Source organism: Macaca mulatta, chromosome 4 (assembly GCF_049350105.2).
Source record: "Macaca mulatta isolate MMU2019108-1 chromosome 4, T2T-MMU8v2.0, whole genome shotgun sequence".
Classification (NCBI taxonomy): domain Eukaryota; kingdom Metazoa; phylum Chordata; class Mammalia; order Primates; family Cercopithecidae; genus Macaca; species Macaca mulatta.
In genome coordinates, this window is record NC_133409.1 from 33,981,757 (window position 1) to 34,005,037 (window position 23,281).

At 35.4% G+C, this 23,281-nt stretch overlaps 1 protein-coding gene and 1 pseudogene across 1 annotated transcript in view; one reads left to right on the plus strand and one right to left on the minus strand.

Moving 5' to 3' along the window:
* LOC106998115 (mesoderm-specific transcript homolog protein pseudogene) overlaps window positions 1-22,803 on the minus strand; it is a 31,294-nt pseudogene extending 8,491 nt beyond the window's left edge.
* The window catches only part of LAMA2 (laminin subunit alpha 2), a 611,116-nt gene that overhangs the window by 48,413 nt on the left and 539,422 nt on the right, over window positions 1-23,281 (plus strand). The gene's annotated exons all lie outside the window — the stretch shown is intronic.

Below are 23,281 nucleotides of genomic sequence, written 5' to 3' on the forward strand. Positions count from 1 at the left end.
ATTGACTCGTGTATGTTGAATTATCTATTTATTCCAAGGATAAAGACCTCTTAATCATGGTGAATGTTCCTTTTGATATGCTGTTGAATTTGATTTGCTAGCATTTTTTTGAGGATTTTTATATATATATTCTTCAGAGATATTGGCCTGTAATTTTCTTTATTTGTGTTGTCCTTATCTGGGTTAACATTGTATAACAGTGACCTCATGTAATGAGATTGGAAGTGTTCCCTCCAAGTGTCTGCTGTTAGATTTTTCTTTATTGGGAGATTTTTTTTTTATTTCTGATTTATTCTCCTTACTCATTATTGGGTACTCATTACCCAAATTTGTTCAGATTTTCTATTTCTTCATCACTCAGTCTTGGTAGATTCTATGTGTCTAGCCTTTATCAATTTGTTGTAAGTTATTGTATTTTTTGGCATATAATTGTTCATAGCAGTCTCTATGATCCTTTTTTATTTCTGTTGCAATATCTCCTCATTAATTTAAAATTTTATTTGGTTGAATCCTCATTCCTTTTTTCTTGGTTTGGCTGCAGGTTTGTCAATTTTGTTTATCTTTAAAAAAGTAACTCTTAGTTATATTGATCTTTTCTATTATCTTTCTAGTCACTATTTCATTTATTTATACTCTAATGTTTATTACTCCCTTCCCTTTTCTATCTTTGTCTTAGTTTTTTTTCCTATTTTCTTGAGGTATAAAGTTAAGTTGTTCATTTAAATTTTTTTAAAATATAGGCATTTATCAATGTAAACTTCCCTCTTAGAACATCTTTTGCTGCATCCCAGAAGTTTTGGTATGTTGTATTGTTATTGTTATTTTCATTTGTCTCAAGACACTTTTGACTTCTCTTTGGATTTCTTTTTTGATCCACTGGTCATTTGGGAGTATATTGTTTACTTTCCATATATCTGTGCTGGGATTAATATTTCTGACTTTTTAGCCAGGCTGCCTGTATTCTAATTACAACTTCACCACTTACAAGGTATTTAGCTTTAGGTAAGCCATTTAAACTCTCAGTGCCTCAGTCCCCTTATCTGTAACAATGAGGAAGATAATGATATTAATATTAATAAGAGTATCTACCGCCCTGATTGTGAAGATGAAATGAAATAGTCAGTAGAAACTAGTTAAAATTGTTCATAGTATACAGTATTTATTCTTTTTATGTATAACTGATGTTTTATGAGATCCTTAGAGTGCTAGACACTGTTTGTATGAATTATTTTATATGATCTCACCACAACCTTATAAAAAAGTTTTTATTGTCCCATGTTTTAGGTGGAGTGGTTACAGGAGTTAGTTTCAGCCAACAGTTAGTATATAGAGAAGCTGCTAGGCAAACATAAGATTTTTTTTAAATCTAGCATAAGGACCTGAACACTTTACCACATCTGTCTCGCCTGTTGACTATGAATTCAATGCCTAGATCCCATAAGGCAAGGGTCAAAGCATTTGATGTTGGGAATGTCGAACTCATACTTCTCACAGGATGTCCTTCTGAGAAGTATTCTTTCTCTTACTTACTTATGTTTTGTTAATTTTTGCTTGGTTTTGATTGTTTGTAGACATCAGTTTGTAATTTTTTGTGTACAACAGAAATGAAGGGAAGATCCTGGGAGTATCAACATTTAAGAGTGACCAAAAGAATGGAAGCCAGCAAAAGGGATAGAAATCTATCATCTTGACTCCCAAACCTACTCCATGTTGATAGTCTTAATCTTAGTTAATGATCCCTGCTGCTTGATCCAAAAACCTCAGAATGACTTCACTCATTTCCCTCCTTCTGTACTGTTGTTACCTCTTCAGAGACAAAACTTCAATACTTTCCACTTAGACTTTCACTACTGACTTCTAACTCATCTTTTTCCTGCTAGCTTTCTCTTACTTTGAGCAGTTATCCAGCTTACTCTAAGACCAGAGTAAATTTTCAAAAAAATAAAAGGTTCTGCAACTTTTCATTTTTCTTCAATTCCAACTCAGGTTCAAATGTTTGTCACCCAGTCTAGAAGGGCTTTCCTCCACAATTTTGCTTGGCAAACTCCTTTTCGTCCTTTAAGACCCAACAAAATTGTTGCCTTTTCATGAAAATGGACACTCTTCCATCCTTCCGACATTAACAATGTTTTGTTCTTGTGTCCATGATAAACCTTGTCATAATATATTACAGTTTATCCTGGAGGAAAGCACCACAAGACCAAGAATTTCCTTTTTTTTCATCCCAATGCTTGATACATAGTAGCCATTTGGTAAATACATGTTGAATGAAAGCATGAATTTATAGCATATTTACCTTCGCTTGACTTGGAGTTTCATAAGGAATGCAACAGCATCCAATTTATGTACTTTCTTTCTGCTTAACAAAGTATCTGACACATAGTACAAAAGTTAAATATAATAAATAAAAGATTAATTGCATAGATTTTTAAAAGGAGATAGAAAATATTTTAATATCTAGGAATTTCACCCTAAGATGGAAGACCTGTGGGTGGTTACAAGTAGGTAAGCAGAGTCCAAAATGTAGTGTCATTTTCAATGGCAGAGGGGAACAGGAGAGTCAGTAAGAAACAAATGCTCAAGGAGCTTGAGTGGAGACTGAAATAGGCATCTCTTTATTATCTTATTGGCTGATTTATACTTCTTATAAAATAATTAGCTTACGCATTACCTCCTCTAAGAAACAAGAATCTCTCCTAGGCAGATTATCCAAAAGTTTGGGTCCAAACATGATCCAAAAGTTTACGTTGGCCTACCATGGTTCCTTTACAAAAAAAGACCAAAAATGTTCTGCCATTCTTGCTCATCATGATTTTGCCTCAATTTTTCAAGTTATGTTTTATTCATAATGGATTTTTTTTTTTTTTTGGTTTTCTGAACGTGTTCTGTTGCTTTTACTGCCTTAAAAAGCACTTATCACTGAGTCTTCCTACTGTTTCCTTCACTTCCACATACCCTACTGAATTTTCAAACTGCAATTCAAATATTCCTTCCTTAGGGGAATCTCATCAGACTGTCTCCCTAGACCACCACACCCCACTCAACAACTAGATCACATCCCTTTATTAGGGGTACTATTGTTTCAATATAATTGCAATTATAATTATTGACCCATTGAATGGGTTGATTCGTGTCCCTTCCTTCTTTATCATAAGCTTTAAGAGGGCAAAATCTATTTCTGTTTTTCTTATCATCTTTCCCTCTTTAGTGCTTCCACATTGGTACATTTCTGACACCTAATAAATATTTGTTGGAAGGAATAAATATTAGTGAGAGAATAAATGGGTAATGCATTCATGAGTGAATAAGGATTATATCATATTTTTGTGGTAAATATTTTGTTTACCTCCAATTACTGAAACAAAGAGTTTCATATCCTGAAATATGACCTTCAGAGTTTCATGAAATGAAAGGTTTGATAAGGCTGGACATGGTAGCTCACACCTGTGATCCCAGCACTTCCGGAGGCCAGGGTGAGAGGATTGCTTGAGCTCAGAAGTTCAAGACCAGCCTGGGCAGCACAATACCTTGTGTCTACAGAAAAAGAAACAAAATTAGCTGAGTGTGGCGGTACACACCTGTAGTCCCACCTACTCCAAAGGCTGAAGTGGGAGAATTGCATGAGTCCAGGAGTTCCAGGCTGCAGCATGCTGAGATCATGCCACTGTGCTCCAGGCTGGGTGACAGAGCAAGAGCCTGTCTCAAAAAAAAATTTTTTTTTAAATAAGAAAGTTTTGATAAGCAGAATATTAGTTTAAATATGAATGAGAAGAGATGTATAGCATTTGTAGGTGTACAGAGCCATATATTCCATAAAGGAAGAAGTTAAGAGCAATGATATGGAATAAGCATGGGGCTTTTAAGAACTTGTCTAAGTAGAGGGTATTCTTTGGTCAGTACTTGAAAAAATAAAATAAGGCTTGCTGGAGTGGAGCAAGTCAATGGAAACCCTTCACAGTTAGGAGGAGCATTTACACTAAATGACTTTATTTCAAACATTCAACAAACACTGACTGTCTATTGGTTACCAGCCATATAATGTTAGGTGCTAGGGAAATAGAAGTAAGTAGAATGAGGTGGGGGAGGTTCATTGTGGCTCTTGGAAAAGAAAATACATAATCAAAGTTTGTGTTAGAAGGGTCAATCTGAAGGCTTTTGAAAAATGGATCTGGGATAGGGAGGATGTTTGCTGAAAGAACAAATCAATCGATTCAATTAATTCAATAAACTAATTATGATTTTAGTGAGTATTCTGTGAACCCTCACTTAGTTTGATTACCTTGACTGTGACATTTAACTTTGTATTTCACTACTTCTTTGCTTCTCTTACATTCAGTTAAAAATATTTTTAAAACATAATTTTCAAGGTTCAGAAACAAAAAAGTAAATGACATTCTGGAAAAAGATAGATGTGCTTAGAACCAAAAAATAAAAATAATGGAGACGGTAAATATGTAAGTGAGAAATATGATGATGATTTTCATTAACAAAATACACCATTAAATATATTCTCATGTGGTCCAAAGTAATTTCATTCTCTGCGCCCAGCGAGTTGTTATCTACCGATGGTGGTTTTTCAAATGCACCGTGCAGTTAGAGGTCTGTGACCCCCATCATAGACCTCCATCACTGAGAAGTTCAGAGGTAGAAGATGCAGCGGGACAACATTGGCCTCCATTAAGCTTAGCTTGAAAAGAGGATCTTTAGAGAACACTATCTAAATTTAGCTGTGTTCAAAATGCTCCACCACAAAAGAGCAGCATAAAGCAATCTCATTAAAACAAGCTCAGAAAACAATTCCAGGATATATGAGTAAAAGCAAACTGAACAATGGAAGCACAAATAGTATGACCTTCTCTTGACTTCTACTTGCACAGCTCTACTTATTCAAGCTCTGTTTTGGACATTAAGCTTTTTTCATAGCCATAACTTTTGTGTTTTTTCAATCATCCCATCTATTATGTTTCCCCTTACACTTTTTATTGAGTTCTTTTAGGAGAAATTTGAAAAAAAAAATCTTTATAAATCGACGTTTTTTTATTCAAGAGCTTTTAAAATAACAGTACATCACCAGATCATTAAAAAAAGTGTTCTATTGTAGTTAAGTTACTGTTCATTGAAATTTCTCTAGTCTTCAATGGGAGAGCTACTGTTTCTTCCAGTTGAGCTCAAAAGGAAAAGCAAAAAAAAAAAAAGATGGGCAGAAGCCAGAAATGCTGAATAAATTAGTGTCCTTTTTATTTACTTTTTAAAAACTATGAATTGGCTCATTTAAATAGATTCTAAAAGTATTTGTATGTGGGTCCGAACACTGTTGTCATGGAGATTAAAACATTTTTGCTGTTGTTGTGTACACCAGAGATGGCAGTTTTCTTCTAGTTGATGCTTCTGTAGAATAAAAAAGGGTTGAGCTGAGAAAGGTATGTCTTAATGGAATTGTTAATATGTAGTCTTATTTTGGATGACATTTTAAAATCACTTACATATTTAATCTGTGTATTGTAGAGCATGCTGGGCAATTATCAGTTCCATTGGTACCTGCCTCAGTTGCAGTTCAGTCTTAAGTACTTAGCAAAGGGAACTCATCTGGGGCGGCAGGGGTAACTGAAAAGTGTGGGAGCTGAGGAAGTGTTTGAGAGCTTGTGGGCAGTGTGCCTGCTCCAATTGTAGTCTCAGTGAGGAAGAGCACCATCTGTGCAAGATTTTCTCAGATGTCCTCTTTAGAACTCTCATTGTCATCAGTTCTATGTGCTCTAAAATCATTACTTTTTCTTCTTCATTTTGAACATAAGCTATTTTTTAAGACATATAGGTTTTATTTCTGTGTGATCAAAAACTATGTCTCGGGCAACTTCTACTTTTTGGGAGTAACAATTATTTTCTTTGTGGTCTTGACTGTCTCACTCTCTCTGTTTGTATATATACATATATGGATGTATATGTACACAGAGAGAGTGTGTGTGTATATATATACACACAGAGAGACAGAGAGAGAGTCAGTCTTGCTCTCTTAACCAGCTGGGGTGCAATGGTGCAATTATGGCTCACTGGAGCCTCCACCTCCCAGACTCAAGCAGTTCTCATGCCTCAGTCTTCTGAGTGGCTGGGACTACCAGCCTGCACCACCACACCCAGTTAGTTATTGCACTTTTTTTTTGAAGAGACAGGGTTTTGCAGTGTTGCCCAAGCTGGTCTTGAACTCCTGGGCCTCCAACAATTCTCCTGACTTGACTTCTCAATGTGCTGAAATTATAGGCGTGAGCCACCTTGCCTGATCATCGTCCACATATATTTTTGAAAGTGAGGAACAATAAGACTTTTCTAAGTTTTTTTTCTGTTTGCTAACTTTGCTAACTTATCAGAGAAAACTAGTGGAAATAATATTAAAAAGAAATCACTAAATGCTACTCATGGATAATGTGCAAGAAAACACAGCAAAATTATTAGGCACAGATGAAGAAGAGAAGAAGAAAAATGCCCGCTTTGTGAGAATACCACAGTAGACCCTTCAGATAGGAGGTACCTTATTAAGAAAGAGCAATTCTTATTAATGAAGATTTAGAGAGATCACTTATAAGATGTGTTTATGGCAGCAAGCTCATTCGGTACATATATGTAAGAGGAAATCAAGATCTGAAAAGATTTTCAAAGGTTAGAGTGATACATCTGTTATGATGCAATTAATAGTGATATACTCTCTATTGGAGATTTGTTCTCCAAAACTTGACCATCTAATACTTTGTAGGAACTAATATGTATAATATTAGGGGGCTTAGTGGACAGAAAGTTCATTAGTTGTTGGTATTGCGATAGAATGAGGAAAAAGCGAATGGGGCCTTATACAATATCAATAGAATGGTTTCTCAAAGAGTAGTCTACGGCTCACCTGAGTATAAGTCACAAAGGATGCTGACAATGCACAGTCAAGGTTCCCTACCTAGATTAAATGAATTAATTTTGGACTTGGGTTTAGATATTTACATTTTTATCAGGACTTCTTATGTTCACCCCAAAGTTTGCAAAATACTTATCTAAAATAAGAAAGGTGATAGGCCTGATCCATCTTCTGCTTAGTAGGCTAAATCTGGAAAATGTAAACCTCAGGTGCCAGACTACGGAGGGATATAGAAAAGCAATTACTTTTTGCATTAGTCCATCCTTGCATTGCTAACATCCTAAAGTTTGGATAATTTCTAAAGAAAAGATGATTAAGGCCGGACGCGGTGGCTCAAGCCTGTAATCCCAGCACTTTGGGATGCCGAGGTGGGCAGATCACGAGGTCAGGAGTTCAAGACCAGCCTGGCCAACATGGTGAAACCTCGTCTCTGCTAAAAGTTCAGAGAAGGAAGAAAGGAAGGAAGGAAGGAGGGAGGGAGGAAGGGAGGGAGGGAGGGAAAGAAAGAGAAAAACAAGAGAAAAGAAAGAAAAGAAAAGAAAGATAAAAGAAAAGAAAATACGATTAAGTGGTTCTAGATTCTACAGGCTGTACAGAAAGCACAACCGCATCTGCCTCTGGGGAGGCCTCAGGAAGCTTCCAATCATGGCAGAAGGTTAAGGGGAAGCAGGCATGCCACATTACATAAACAGGAGCAAGAGAGAGTGGGAAGGTGCTACATACTTTAAAATGACCTCATGAGAACTCACCATCATGAGGACAGTTCCAAGGCAGATGGTGCTAAACCACTCATGAGAAATCAGGTCCCATTATCCAATTATCTCCCACCAGGCCCCTCCCCTAACATCAGAGATTAGATTTCAATATGAGATTTGGGTAAGGTCACACATCCTATATCACTTTTGGAGAAAGAATGGAGGTAGCTGTGAAGGTTTGTTACATCATGGCATTTGAGGAATGGCTGGGGTGATGGCAAATATTTATCATCTAGAAGAGCAGGCTCAGAAAAGATATACCAGTTGTTTTCAAATATCTGAGAAAATATCAGTAAAAAGAAGTATAGTCATGTCCCTCACTTGCCTAAACATTTTGATTAAAAATGCATTTTAGTAGATTTAATTATGCCCTTTTCCTCTGGTGACCACCTGTTAAAATTTTCAAAACCTAGACCTATTAAAAAAAAATTGTCAGTAAGATGCATTTGTTGTACCAAACTTCTCAGTTCTGGACTTTTTAATCGGTGTAGTTGCCATTGGACTCACCCACCAGGTTGCCTGCTAATCCATCTGATCTGTGTCACTTAAATACAGCAGGGAGTGAAGAACAGCTGCTTTTCTTATTTCATTCTTCTTCTATCTGTCATAAAATCCAGGTACCAATAACTAGGGATAAGCGTTTTACCAAGAGAAGTTATTTCAATAGCTTGAACTTAAATACCAGCTTAATAGTCAAAAAATAAAAATAATGTTTAGTATAAGTTTTAATAATGGCATATAGATGAAATAGTTGGACTTAGTGACTTTTAAGTTGTGGCTGCTTTTTAAATGAGTTCTCTGGATGTTTGAGGACTTTGTGTATACACGAAGTCCTATCACATTTGTGGTAGGGAGATTCTAAGATGACCCTCAAGATTCACAACCTCTGGGGTATGCATCCTATATGATCCCCTCCTGTTAAGTGTGATTGGAGCCTATGCATATGACGGGACATCATTCCCATGATTAGGTGACATTTTACAACAAAGTAGAAGATATAATTCGGATATAACTCAGGTCCCTAATTAGTTTTCTTCAAGCTTCTCTAAAGGAAGATTATCCTGAGGGCACCCAACTTAATCAAGTTAACTCCTAAAAGAGCATCTAGTTCTCAGAGAGCTTTTCCTGCTCTTGAAGAAGCAAACAATCATGCTGTGAGAGGGCCACACAGTAAGAGGCTCAGGAGGCCTCTAGAAGCTGAGAGCAGCACTGGATTGATACTCAGCAAGAAAGCACAGCTGAGCTAACACGGAGACTGCAGCCTCTCTAGGTCGACAGGAACTATCATAATCAATGAATGTTGTTTAAAGTCACTACGTTTGTGATAATTTATTATACAGCACTAAAAACCAAATACGAAAGATTTTTTAAAAGTCTGAGTTGAAGATATCTTAAGCCAAATTGCATTTAATACACCTAACCTACTGAACATCATAGTTTAGCCTAGGCTACGTTTAACATACTCAGAACACTCACGTTAGCCCACAGTTGGACAAAATTACCTGGCAGCGCAGTACACTGTGGAATATTGGTTGTTCAACCTCATGAACATGTGGCGGACTGGGGTCCTCAGCTCACTGCCCCTGCCCAGCATCACACAGAGAAATGTGCTTCATATCACTAGCCTGGAAAAAGATCAAAATTCAAAACTTGAAGTATGGTTTATATTGACTACGTATTGCTTTGGCACTAGCACAAAATCGAAAAATATCAGGTTGAACCACCGCAAATCGAGGACAATCTGTACCGCCAAACAGCCCATTACTCAAATCCTCAACTTTTTCTCTTTAATACTTGTGACCTCTATTTATATAGTCAATACTTCTTGATTTGAAAAAGGATTGGATGATAATAGAAGTGAAAAGTTTGAATGATTATACCCGTTCTTAAGGATTGGATGATAATAGAAGTGAAAAGTTTGAATGATTATACCCATTCTTTCTTTTTCTTTATCTACAAACCAGCATCCAGTTGGAACATTGTCTAATTTTAGTTCTCAGGTTGTAAACTGCTGAAAGTTGAGGTTTTCTTACTGATGATTTTCTGCTGACATTTGATAAGTAGGTCTCACTGAATATCACAATTAATCTATTGAAGAAGATTGAGCGATATACACTATTAAACCAAAGGAAAAATGGTAAATGAAATGATGATTTATATTTTTTTCCTAATTCATGAACATTGAATATTAATTTAGTGGTCTGCACTGGTAGCTTGTTAATTGTTTGATATCTAGCTGAAAAGTAAAGTGTTATATCACAGATAGCTTTTCTAATTGCAAACACATCACCTTGTTTATTCATTTGTTCACTAATCTTTAATTAGGTATGCCAGGGGTGAGGATACAAAGATAGAATAGAACGTTTCAGTACAGTGTGAAGAAAGAAACATAAAGAAATAAGACTGCTAAAGTATTTTAACTACCAGGTTTGCACATTGACTTCATGCTTCATTTGGATTTTCTGAGGCTTCAACGTTTTCTGTTTTTAAGACTAACCTCAAGGGTCAACTCTATCATGAAAATTAATTGCTATTTATGTTTCCATCTATAAGAAGAGTGAAATAAACAACAAAATCTAATGACATTGAAAAGTGCTTTCAATGTACTGTTGAGTGGGAAAAGCCACATTTTTAACTTGTATATTCAGTGTGATTCCAATTTTATAATTCTACTCTCGATCCGTATATGTGAATATAATACATAAGAAAGAGGTTGGAAGTAATTCAATCATGAGGTTAACAAGTTTTAACTCGGATGAGATTGTGTGTGATTTTTAAAAATTATATTTATTCTACCTAATAAGCATGTATTACTTTTATAACCTGAGAGATAAACATTATTGAAAAAGAAGAGCATGAATTTAAAGGGAGGATGTGAGACTGTAGTTGTTACATATTTTTTTTGGTTTGGAACTTGGTTAGGAAAGGAAAGAGGGACAGAGATTTTGGGACATAGAGGGAGATGCAGGCCTGAGGACAGTTACAGCGTTATAAAGGGAGAGGCTTAAGTATCATTGTAATATGAGCAGAAATTGCAAAGAGTGAGAAGCTAAAATGGAAGGGAGACGATAAATAGCTCAACAAGGTTTTTAGGGAAGCAGAAGTGACTCAGATTTGAAATATAGGTGACAGAATTAGTCCTAAGGAGGAGAAAGAAAAGATCTTTTGAGACCATAAGAAAGGAGGTGGAGAGTTGAGGTAGCCATAAAAAATACAGAGATGAAAAGGTGGGAAGTTAAAAGAGCGTGTGTATGTAGCCTAAATTCTTGCTATGAACTAGAAAGCCAGGTCATTAGCTGAAATTGAGAATGGGATAGGGGTGTTCTTGGGGAAGTTAAGGCTAGAAAAATCCAAGCAAAGCAGGTAACAAGAGAGGGACTTGATTCCAGACTGTGAACAGATTTGAGTCAGGATCAGAAAGCCACCCTGGGATTTCAGTGCTATAAACCTGTAGTGGGAACTCTATAAGAATACTAATGTCTCCCTTCATCTACAAAGATACTATACTGGTCCTGTAAAGAGGCTTAGTCACTTCCCAGTTTATGTATTTCAAGATTATATTCAAAAAACACAGAAGGTTTTCAGTTTGTTCCCTAACTTGACCCCAGTCTCCCTGTTTGCATCCAAGACATACCACTACCACCTCTAAACCACCTCCATCCACACACACAACACACACCATGCTTGAGTCATTCCAAATTATACACCTTCCTCTAAATATTAGTGTGAAATTAAGACATTTGGGAAATGTGTTTGATATGATTTGCATGTTTGCCCCCTTCAAATCGCATGTTGAAATGGGATTCCCAGTGTTGGACGTGGGGACTGGTGGGAGGTGATTGAACTATGGGGGCATATCCCTCATGAATGGTATAGCACCATCCCCTTGGTGATAAGTGAGTTCTCCATTAGTTCCCATGAGATCTGGTTGTTTAAAAGAAATTGGGATCTCCCCCTGCTTTCTCTTGCTCCCACTCTCTCCATGTGACATGCGTACTCTAGCTTTACCTTCTGCCATGACTGGAATCTTCCTGAGGCCCTCACCAGAATCAGATGTCTGCACCATGCTTCCTGTACAGGCTACAGAACAGTGAACTAATTAAACACCTTTTCTTTACAAATTACCCAGTCTCAGGTGTTTCTTAAAAGCAATGCAAAAATGGCTTCACACTGTGATATTTGGTATTTTCTAGTCCAATAGTGAACATCCCCCCAATCTAGGATAAATATGGTATGAATATTTGAATATTTTATGAGTAATAATTAAGCTTATTGAATTATCACAACTCCAGTGAGATATGTCTAATTTTAATATGATTAGAAAGATGAAGAAGTCAAGACCAGTGAGGGTTACTAACTTTTCAAGGACACGCTCATCCTCATGTGAGAGCTGGAACGCAAAACCAAACCTTGACTTTGTCAATATGCACTTTTGGTTCCCAATCTGATGTTAGGTGTAGATTCTTCTCTCCTTTAACCAAGGGCCAAATAATACACCCTTCCACCCCGTCCTGCCCCAGCTCTCCTCTTAAAACCAAACTGTTGCTCTCTCACTTTAGTGAGGTGGAAGGAAGACTATTTCAAATTGACTGATGAATTAGCCCTATCAAAGGTCAGAAAAATGTCAGATAACTTACAGGGGGAAAAAATAAAATAAATATCAAAATGTGGAAATGTTTAAAAAAGAAAGACAAGAAGGATAGGGGAAAAGAGAGGGAAGAATAGAGACAGAAAGGAAGAGAGAAGGGAAGGAAGAAGAATGTTTGATGAGCTTATGAAGGATGTCTCTTTGCAACTGAGTGTGTGAATTTAGATGCGTTTATATAACACGAAACAAAATGAAATGAAGGAAAAAAAACCAGATACATTCAGTGATTTAAAAATGGGGTAATTCTTTCTGTTTTTATTTCACAAGTCTTTTGTAACTTATTTTAGAGTTTTAAAACTTTGTAGACATATTTAAAATGCTCAATTTTCACTAAAACGATCACATTTTTAAACATAAAGGCATATACTTGGTGTGACAACCTAACATTTACCACCAAGTGTTAAAGATGAACCCGTTTTAATTTTAACTAGATGATTTAAAATTTTTTGATATACTTGAGAATTTGGGACTACCAAAAACCCCAAAATATGATCCTTCATAGTTTTTATTATTTCTAAACTATTTTGATTCTAAAAAAATATATGTAAATACTATCTGGAGAATTTTAAATACTACAAATTTAAGGAAAATATTGTTTAAGTACTTACAATATGCCCGGGACTGTACATGATGCTAAAAGTAGCAACATGCAATGGTTACTGACTTCAAGTGGCATCTTTTTGAAACAGAGGGCAGAAATGAATAAATCTAAGAGACATGATGTGAGCTTGCCCCACACTGGTGAATATGTGGCACTCAGAATAAAGAGTGTGTGAAACTGCAGGAGAGGAGAAGCTTTGGGTTTGGCACTCCAGGAAGATATGTTCAAAGCGGAAGGTAAAGGGCACTGATTGTTCAAGAAAAGTGAGTACTCTGGAAAGGGTCATTATTTCTGAAGCAACATACCAAAAAGGAGGCAGGAAAAGAGAAGACAAAACAGCAGTGTGGAAGATGGGTGAGGAGCCAGACCACGTGGGTAGAACTTGAGTATCAGAATGTTTCTCCATCTAAATGCTACTAGGACTAGAAGTCTTATGGACATTTTATTTACTCTACGAAGTACCCACCTCAGTGACAGACAAAGAGTCAACATCTGGGAGTAGCTTAGGCGGGTTCCACACTGCCCAGGATTGAGCCTCTTTCTCTCACTTTTTAGCTGTTTGACCTCTGTCAAGTTATGTCACCTCTCATGCCTCTGTTTTTTTGTCTGTAAATTGGGAATAATAAGGTACCTACCTCTTAGAAGTATTGTGAGGATTATATATACATATATATAATAATATATCATATATAATGTTAATATATATTAACACATACATATAATCTGCACATATGCTTATTATGTATGCCCATATATATATATTACATTATATATTCATGTATATATATACATGTAAGGTGCTTAACAGAGTCCCTGGTACCAAATAAGCACTGAATCAACATTAACTATTATTATTTAGTTTGCCTGAAACATTCAAATGGTATAGCACTAAGGCCACGTAAAAATATCGTGTATCTCAGCTATTGAAACTTTTTTCAGATTTTTGGGTATCTAGGATAGAGAAGGGGAGGAAGGATCTAGTCACATAATATTTGAGAGTCAGAAAATTGTTTCAACAATAATGTGTTTGTATTTGTCTGTGTGAGGTTTCTATGATGGTCATTTTCATGGAGCCAGTCAAGCATTGACTTTGAAATTAGGCAGATATGAATTTGAATTGCAGTTTTCCCTCAACTAGCCATTTGACCTTGTACAAGTGACTTTAACTCATTTTTTATTATTAAAAAAATAGGGATTTTTCTTTGTAAGATTTTTCAAGAGGATTCAATGTGATAACAGGTATAAGTGCTTGGTAGAGGGCCTGCCATAGATAAATCCTCAATGAAGGGTAACTGTTACTAAAAGGAAGATATAAGGGGAGATACGACACCACTTCCAAATAAAAATCCTGGTTCAATGTTGGAGCAGGGGGAACCCCTTTAAGAGAAGCATCCTCCCAGCATAATGTCCAAAATGAAAATATTTCATTTGTAAGCATAAGAAAGGAGTCATTTTAAGTGAAGTGACCGACTTATCGAGCCAATCCACTGAGCTGTAGCTTGGAGTCTGAGTTACAAAGTAATCTATAGTGATCTGAGGGAATAATACAAACTCCAAGCTAATGATTGTAGAATAAATTCGACTGGTATTTGCAGTCAAGTGTCATTAAGGCTAATTCTCCTTTACAGAGGCAAAAACTTCTTATTGTCCCCAAAGCTGTTGATATAGTATGCAACTCCGCATGTTACAGAAATGTTGTTTATCCACTTTGGCTATTTTGTTAAAAAAAAAACTTTTCTACCCTTTTTATTTACTTATTTTTAAATTTCTATATTTAATAAGTAAACCAAGCTTCAACACTCTTTAGAAAACATTTCAGGCCAGTCGTGGGGACTCACACCTGTAATCACAGCACTTTGGGAGGCTTGTACAGGAAGATCGCTTGAGGCCAGGAGTTCAAGACTAACCTGTGCCACATAGGGATACCCTGTCTCTACAGAAAATGAAAAATAATTAGCCGGGCATGGTGGAACATGTCTGTAGTCTCTGATACCTGAGAGGCTGAAGTGGGAGAATTGCTTGAGCCCAGGAGTTTGAGGCTGCAGTGAGCCATGATCGTGCCACTGCACTCCAGCCTGGGCAATGGAGCAAGACCCTGTCTTGAAAAAAGAAAACAAAAACAAACCATTTCAAATTCAAACAATATATTTTTCTGAATTAAAAAAGAAAAAAATACTTTCTTTAAATATGTGAAAAAGCAAATGTCTTTTCTAGAGTATATTACAGTTTAACAGCTCTTGAAAATTCAGTTAAGTGGTCTAGTGCTTGTGGTAATCTGGATGTTAGCTAAAAAGAATAAAAATTAATTCCATACATTATCAACAGCAAAGAATTTTGGAGTATCTACCATAAATAAGGAACTGCTTTAGATGCTGGAGATCTACATATGGTTAAGATATAATTTCAACTCTCAAGGATCTAGTTTGTTGAGAAACATAGGCATCATAACAAATAAATGTTCTTGAATTCAACAAAATTAAAGCTTGATTGTTCAGAAAGCAATGTCATCTATATTTAGCAGATCTGAGTTCACTTTTTGTATAAGTAGAAGGGTCACACTTTTATATTAATAGTGATAATATTATTAACATTGTTAGATTTCTTCCATGTACTTTCCTAGGTATTTTGTTTATTCCTAGAATTTTATAGAATAGGTAGTTTTTCTTATGTTAGCCTTCAGTTGCAGGTGATAGAAATCCAAACTGAGCATCTATTGACTCCTCTATCTATCTGTTCAGGGAAGTGCAGAGGAGACCTGCCTTCGCCATCTGTTGACCAGAGGACAAATCACATCGTCAGGACTCTCTCCTCTCTCCTCTCCGCTTTCCTCTTTGTTGTCTTTATTTTCACTAAGGCTCTCTTTGTAAGGTGCATAAAATGGCTATTAGTAGCTACAGGATTAGGTCGTGGTCTGTAGTAGTTTAAATCAGAGAAGGAAAAAGACCTCTTGTTCTTAAAGTCCCTATTAATCTCTGTTGGCCTTGCATGGGTGATGTGCCCAACCATGTGGGAACACAGGGCAGCTTAGGGCATATTTCCATAAATATCAGAGACGTGGTATTGCCTGATATATATTTCATAGCTAGCAAATGACAACTGGAATTGAAGTCCATGTTTCTTCCGAGTGATCACTCTCCCTCTGTTTAAGTACCTTTCAACTGAAACTGTTTCCTAGCGTTACTTTAATTTTGTGTGAAAAACTATCTTCTCAATTTTAAGTAAAAGCAATGAAAAAGGCCCTCTAATATTTTCTGCTCACAAAAAAATTAGCTTTACAGATAGTGGACTTCATCAGTAGATACAGTCTTTTTTTTTTTATTTATTTTTATTTTTATTTTTATTTTTTTTGAGACGGAGTCTCGCTGTGTCTCCCAGGCTGGAGTGCAGTGGCGTGATCTTGGCTCACTGCAAGCTCCGCCTCCCGGGTTCACGCCATTCTCCCGCCTCAGCCTCCCAAGTAGCTGAGACTACAGGCGCCCGCCACCACGCCCGGCTAGTTTTTTGTATTTTTAGTAGAGACGGGGTTTCACCATGTTAGCCAGGATAGTCTCGATCTCCTGACCTCGTGATCCACCCGCCTCGGCCTCCCAAAGTGCTGGGATTACAGGCTTGAGCCACCGCGCCCGGCCGATACAGTCTTTAAGGAAGAAAAACATAGTTCATATACAGTATTACTATACCACTTATTATGTAATGCCTCCTGGATTCTGTAATAATTGATGATCTGTGTGATCTACTTCCCATCTTCCAAGATGTGCCCCTCATTGAAAAAACAGAAACAAAACCTGTGTCTGTAGTATGTATATTTGTGCATTTAAATGTTTGTGCCCATGGACTTGTGTGTGTGTGTGTGACTGTATGTCTATGTATATGTACAGTGTTTGTGTGAGAGGCAAAGAGAAGAGAAAAAAAGTATGATGTTAGCTTATCAATATATTATAATTAAATCACGTTGACTAGTTTCTTTATCTTTCTCTTCCAAACTGATAAAAGGACAATTTTTGGTGCGCCATTTAAAAAGAGAAGAACTTTTCCCTCTATACTGAGGGCAATTTTAAAAGAAGGTAGTTTCTCAGATGTTTCTAGTCAAAATGACAAACCTACAAAGTACATTTGCATTACTCTATGTATACTTTATTGGCAGTGTCCTTTAAATGTTGAGTCCAAGCTAATTTTTCTTAATCTTCAAAAAGTTTAGGGATCAAATTGTATCCTGCAGATTTTTGTTGTTTTTGTTATGCTAAATTTCATTTCATCTCTTTTTCTCCTTTAGTTCTACAGGGAAATTAGGTCAAGATTGTTTGAAAGTAGACTTGAGTCCAAAAATTTGTCTCTTTGACCAGTAGATTGTTTACCAATTTTTAAAAATATAGCATGCATGTGGAAGAAAATGTTACTTTTGCATGTCAGCATGTTGTCATTATCATTAGAAGAGCATATCTTTCAAAGAAACAAAATATAAACTCCATAGTGATGCCTGATCTTATTCTTGAAGATGGCTATCATTTTAACTGTTATAAAACAGGAAGGAACATCATGGAGCATTAGATTATAATATCTACAGTCCCACTAGCACACCATTAAATAAAGTGAAGGTATGAATATTTACATTAGAATTTGTTTTTTATACTATATTATGTCAGGAAGAAATTGCAAGCTCTGGAAATTCTTTGTGTCTTAGGAAAATAAGATTCCATTTTTTATAGCTCTTTTAAAAAAATACCTGCATCAGCAGACGATTGGTAACAGTCATCATATTTGGTGTTATTTAGTATTTCTTAAAAATGTGGCAGTTGTGTTTATGTGGGTGTGGCGTGTTGGCATTTTTACATTATCTATTTCCTTGATTCAGTTTCTACTCTGTGCTGACCTGTCATATGGGATAAATATAACTACAGTAAAGCTCTATTGTACTTCAGTATAGTACAACAGATAAGTAAGCCAGCTATAATACATTTGGGTGAAAAAAACTACAAAATCATAGAGGGGGAACTTTGTAAGAGCTTTTAAAACAATCTTTTGGTTTAAGGCAGAGAAGTATTCCACAATGAAACACTAGATTGCATAAGATGAGCCTGTGCATGTTCCAACTTAATTTTCTTTGTTACTCTAAGAACTCCCCATATATATGTAAATTTTAGCAGTATTAATGGGCTTTCTTCAGTGTGTCAGAAAAAGATTGTAATTTGTGGATACAATCTTCTTCTGTCTCTGTGTCTTTGTCTATAAAATGAGAATAACAATAGTTCCTATCTACAAGTGTTATTGAGGAAATTAATGAATCATATGTAAAGAGTTCAGGACATTTCCTGGTATGTAATAAATGCCGTATCCTCATAAGCCTTTGCTTTGATTATCCCTCAGATCTTGTATTAAAAATGCAAACCAAAGATTTATCACTACATTTAATAGAACCATTTTAATGACTGTTGGATTGAACTTTTCCTCTTTATAGAGATAGTAGCACTTACTACTATGGATAAAAAAATGCATGAACCACCTCAATAATAATTGTTATTTAGTATTTCCTTTTGAAGGGTGATTCTTACTATATTTTTGCTCACACCTGTACCGTATGAATTTATCTCTAGACACAGAGATAGAGGTTAAGTATATTTACTGGGACCACACAGCCAGGAATTGGCAGAACCAGGATTTGGGCACTAAAATCTGTGTACTTAACCACTAGCCTACATGGCCATTGGAAATGAATTATACAGAGATGAAAAGTTTTAGTTATAGATTCCCTCATTGAAACTCAAAAACAGCAGGCCAAATATGTAAAAGAACTCAAAATCGAGAATATTTTTGAAAATAGAATAAAATGTAATAGAAAAAAAATCACATTTAATAGTTTCTTTCTTCTATTACTTTTACCATTCCAGTTATGGGCATTTGGATACAGTTTGGGTTTAATAAAACCCCCAAGTATGGTTTTTATTAAAATAAACAAATCTATCATTGGTCAATACATCACATTTATCTCTCTTTGCTAATAGTGTCAAATCTGAACAGCAAATATAGAGCTACTATACAAAAATCAAAGATTTAAAAGTTTTAGCATTGCATCGAGCTATTAATCACTGTGAAAACATTTTGAATGCCTCCATTTTTTAGATGATAGCTACACATTAAAGAGGGAATGTAGGTAGAGTGGTTGATCAGTGTATCTAAATAGACTATAGTATGCAAAAACATTCAGTAAAATATATTCCTTGAGCAAAAAGAAAAAATAACGACAGCTGATCAAAACACATGAATTTATATGACTCAATACTTCTTACATTATCATACATTTTGCTACCACTTTTATGAAAACAATTCACAGAATTCACAATGTGAGGAGCAATTACCATCAAAGATACATAATAATATGCCATGCGGTATATAGAGCCACAGGATGAAGATGGCAGGTTTTTTTGAGCCATCAATTTTACTCAAGGGCATTTTTAAATAATATTTTAATATTAAAGGAAGCATATCATGCTGTAGAATAAAATTTATTTGAATTTTTAAAATCTCCAACCTGACTCTTCTATGAAATTTCAGAGTTGTGGCTGTTAAATTGGAACTATGCCACCAAGCCCTGGGGTATGTCTATTTATTCTTCTCTGCCTTTAGGGAATTTTTTTAAAAGTTTGAGAAGCCGTGAGATAATGCAGCCTTCATAGTTATTCTGTTTGTAGATTGGTAGGAAATTTTTGATACTTATTATGAACCCAAGAGTGGAGGTGAAACACAGCACTGGATATTTTTATATGTGTTGGTCTATGTCAGTCAAATAGGATAGATAAAATGATAGTCTTGTTAGTGAAAGAAAATAAGGACAATTAATGTATAATAAACTTAAAGTTACATGATATGACAGCGCAGAATTAAAATTAAAAGTATGTGTGTCTAGTAATTTTTTTTTTTTTTACCTTGGCAATTGTTGCTTTCTTCATAGGCTTTTCCTATTGTCTTCTGTCAAGACATTGCAGTCTGTTTTAATCATTATCATCTACTGCTTCTATTTCACTTGTCATATCATACTAATTCATGTTTGGTTCTCAACTAATACTATTTCAGGAGGTCACAAAGAAGGCTTTTTTTTTTTTTTTAAAGGAACACCAAAATCAAATGATGGTATGGTAGATTTTATGTGTGACTGAGCTTGTGTGGAGTGAAGAGAAATTCAAAATAAACTGCTCTCTGAGACACACTGCATGGAAATATCAAAGCAGTGCAATTCCCTCATAAATTAAAGGTTATACTGTCATTCTATTTTGGGCCCATCCAGAACATGATGTTTCGAGAGCCACAATTTCTCAGGACACTCTTCTGTTTTTGACTGTGGTACCAAGAAATTTGCCAGGGAAGGAATGACTTGCCTTTATTCTTTTCATTTTTAATCTTTATTCTTTATAAATTTAATTCTATTTTAGCAAATTAAGAATATTTTTCCAAAATCCTTTTAAATTATTGAGTGTTTATTATGAGTATTTATGATGTGCAAGGTGCCAGGCTAATCGCTGGTTGTATATAAAGGTATTTGGACTCCAGTACTATTCTATTTTTATTTTGTAGTCTGTGTGAATTTATAAATCACTAAATCTTTTAGGTTTAATACTCAAAACTCCTTTTGTCATCAATATACCTACCACAGACTGTAAGGGATTATTTCAAGTAGTCAGTTGGGGATTGATACAGTGTTAGTGTATTTACACCATTCTATCAATTTCAAGTGTGTTCTTTTATTCTTTTTCTTTTTTCTTTAATTTTTCCAGGCTGAAATAGTTATCTTTTAAAGTCTATTCTACAGCAGCTACTCCACTGCAGTCATTGCCTTTAGCTTTCTCTGGATCGCCATTAGGCCTCCTTGAAGTCGTGCTTATTACAGATACGTGAGGAGTGCATTTGGCGGGGGGAAAGGGGGAAACAGATGTAGAATAATTCTTTTTTGTTGTTGTTTTTAACACCCTTTTCTATGATGGCCAGTGTTTCACTGATCTGGTTAGCTGTCTCAGTGGCTAGATGGTTTGTCTTGAAGAGCAGTTTACACTGAGTAGTGACCAGGTCCTTGAGAGCTCTTAGCTCATCATTCTTTAAGTATAATTTGGAGTATTCTTCCCAGTCTGTACTACTTCATGCTTTTTTTTTTTTTGCCTATTGTATTTAGAGTTTTTCCTGAAATGAATTTCTCACTATGTATTTGACTACCAGGAAGAGTTGTATCATCTGCAACTTTGAGGTTTCACTTGAAAATCCTCTTAGCTCATACAGGGAATACTTAATTCCAGTAGGTCCTTAATGTCCTTCCCTGTTTCCTGTTTCTAATCCATTTATTGCTCTTTGAAGATTACCTTCTACTCCTTTTTCTTATTATAAAATATTGCATATTCATATTAAAATCTGGAAAATTCATAGAAGCAGAAATAAGTAATCTAATGAATCAAAAACAAAGTAGTGTTTATTAATCATTGCAATTATTTATCAATTTTGGTTTTAATTTTTCAACATTTGGTCTACTTGATCTGTGGCACACATTGTTCTATGAAATCCAAACAATGTTATTGTAAAGTCTCTGGGCTTCTTAGAGCAAAAGTTTTAAAACCATCATTTATATGTTTAATATATTTTTATCTATTTCTAGATTTATTTTAAAGGCAGAAAAATAATATAACAGGCTCCTGGGTATCCATGGTGTTTATGTATTATGAAGAAATGAAATATTACTCATACAGTCGAAACCCTAGCATTAAATTCCTTCCCCTCCCTTCAGAGGGAACCTATTATAATTTATAATTTGTGATCATGAATGATTTCAACTAATTGTTATGATATTTGTATTTATTCTGCACCTTCACCCTCATCATCATCCTTACAATAGGCTTTATCTTCTGGAACTATGTATAATATTGATGTGCTTTGGTTTTAATCATCACCTGCCTCTTGCCTCAGCAAGCTCTAGGTTGTATTTTAAAGGAGGTTAAATATATTTTCACTGAATTTAATAGTATCTAAGTAATACCTTTCGAAGAGTCAAATAATACAGAAAAGCTCATAACAAAAAGTTGCAATTCTTCTATCCCTCCTTCACTCTCAGAGACATGACTGATCTATCTTAGCTGTTTCTTCTAGCATTTACCTCCGGATTTAAAAATAATATATTTAAACAACTATAACTTAATTTAAATATTTTAGACATTATCTCTTCCTTTCCTAGTATGGAAGACAAAGGTGGAGCGCTCTCATCTGACCCTCACACATTTCTGCCTACATCCTGCAACACACACTTAAAATAAATATTTAATGCTAACATTATTAAAACTATATAAATATTACTCACAGCTGAGCTCTGTGGTGCACTGTGTCTCCTTTTTCTTTTGTTTTTTTTACATGGTTGCCTGGCGTTAATAATTGCCTTGTTTTTAAAAATTAGTCTTAGTTTACTATATACAGACAGAATTATTAAACTCCCTTCAGTATGTTTCATCGCATTTGGAAATCTATTAATTGATGATTTTTGTTATTATTTGTGTTTCATTGTTAAGAAAAACCATCCTGATGCTTTTCTCTCCCACATTTTTGTAACTTCCTTAGAAAGAGGGAAGAAAAGGTAAATGTTTTCCATAAATTATGTGTCTGAAGATGCCGTAATTCCCCCCTCTTTTAGATATAAGCCGGCTCTAGAATTCTAGGTGGAAAGCATGTCTTCTCAGAATTTGAAGATACTGCTTCATGGCTCTCAATTCTTCACTCATCTTACGCTATGAACCCCGGGGTCTTTACATCCCTTGAGGACTGAAGCATGTTTCCACTTCGGGTCCTTTGCACTGGCTGGTCTTCTGTCTGGAATGCCTCTCCCCAAAATATCTTCTGGCTGACTCTCGTTTCTTCTTAGAGAATTGCTAAGATGTACCATTCCCAATGAGCCCCCTCTTGTCCTTTTATTTATTTTTGCAAACTGCCCCTGCCCACTGCCATTCCTGGTCTCCATAAACAAGTCTTAGTATTTCTTTCCTTTCTCTTTTCATGTTCAAATACACTATATAGTTTACTCATGTATTAGGTAAACTTTTTATTGCCTCTCTCTGTACCCCCCAAGCTACTTCCTGACCCTTAAAAAAATGTAGATTCCATGATGGTATAAAATTTTTATTACTTTAAAAATTTTTTCTAAATTAATAAATTATGAAACAATAATATATTCAAAGCAAATAGATGTATGCCTAAACACCTAGAAAAGTGCCTGGCACATGTTAGAAATTAAAAAGTATTTGTTATGAATAGTTTCATGATTTTCCACATTGAAGTTGCAGAGTCTTGCCAATTTCCCCCATCTTACATATGTGATCAGATTTCTGCATCTGTAAACTTTTAGGATTTTATCTTGATCCCAA